Below are 1660 nucleotides of genomic sequence, written 5' to 3' on the forward strand. Positions count from 1 at the left end.
TTAAACCTTAATAAACTAAATAAAGTCAACTTAAACTGAACTCAGCCCGTAAGCTGCTGATTCTACGGTTTTATAGAGTGTATATGTATGTACAACATAAATTATAAAATTTTTTTGGGGTAGTTCGGATTATTGAATGGTTAGAATTAGCGATAGTCCAATTTATTTATATGATTGAAAAAATAAATAAAATCATGAAATATTGAGTGAAAGGGGACACACACTGTAATAACGCCCCAGTGCAGGTTTAGCTGACAGGCATACAACAAATTAGTTACTCATAAACTTGAAAAGAAATGATCTTATCGACATATTTTATTATGTGAGGTATATAAATGCATAGCATCAACATAGTTTTTCTGCCTTTCTTCATTAAAATAAAAGATCTTATCTCGCAAGAATAACTTACCATTAGGGAAGCATGTAAACATTCGAATTTACAATTTCTGGATTATTTTACAAAGTAGACGATTTATCTACATGTCGTTGCAGGATAAAATGAAATATTCTCAACTATGGAAATTTATGCTAATTGCCTAAACGATTGCAGAAGAAACATTTTTTGCATCTTTAAAGTATTTCGAAACTCTTGTAGAACCGGTCCTCATTAGCAATTATATATTATTTAATCAATAAAAAATAGTTATTGACAAATTTCTAATCTATTCCGAAGGTAATTTAGGAGCTTATTATAGAAAGCTATAGATTTTGATGATTAGAAAAAAAATATTTAAAAAAAATCAAACAACTTACATAATACTCAATATTTTTCTCTGTGACTCATAAATCGCCTTCGCTATTTGTCAATGATATTTCGCCTTTCTTTTAGCTTTATTATATATATTAGGTGATGAAAAACTGTTATGACATAATAATGAGTAGTTTTTGTGTGTGTAACAATTTATAAATTTACAAGCCTGAAAAATAATAATAATACAAATTAAACCCAAGTATTTTTATTCAATTCTAATTTCACTGTGCCTTTTATAATGTAGTCCTTATACAAAACATGTTGAGGAATAGGTATGGAATAGATACAAATAAATATAAATTTCATTGAAAGGAATAAGTATTATACGAATCATTCATTTCTGAAAGGTCATAAGTTCATAAACTAATGTAATTCAGAAAAATAACCGACTACAAAATAACCCCATCCGTTCCAAGCGGGTGCGATATATAATTGTTTAACCGCAGTCACTCTACCATGTAGTCGTTATTTTCTTAATTACTCTGATAAATTTTGTTGAAAATAACATTTAAAAAAACTAGACACTATACTGCTGTACAAGAATTTTGTTGAAAATAACAGGAAATTAGTCGGTTATACCAGGATTTTTTCGGACCTATTTTCAAAAAAAAAAAATACCAATTTTCTGATATTCAATAAAATGTTAATATGAATAAATAAATCAATCCGATGAATGACAGAGTTGGGTAAAAGTTAGCTGTAACTAACAACTAAAATCTAAAGCTAAATTAAACTAACCGTCGAGTTCTTTTTCATTTTAACTTTTCTTATTTCTGACATATGGCCATGTTTATGTTGATTAATCGGTTAATTTCAGAGGTGCTGATAATGAAAAAAGAATCGATTTAAGGATCAACCGCTTGCATATCGATCTATTTTAACTTTTTGGACTACTAACATATTGAGGTC

This window comes from Halyomorpha halys, unplaced genomic scaffold (assembly GCF_000696795.3).
Source record: "Halyomorpha halys isolate HHAL.00 unplaced genomic scaffold, Hhal_1.1 Scaffold177.1, whole genome shotgun sequence".
NCBI classification, from domain to species: domain Eukaryota; kingdom Metazoa; phylum Arthropoda; class Insecta; order Hemiptera; family Pentatomidae; genus Halyomorpha; species Halyomorpha halys.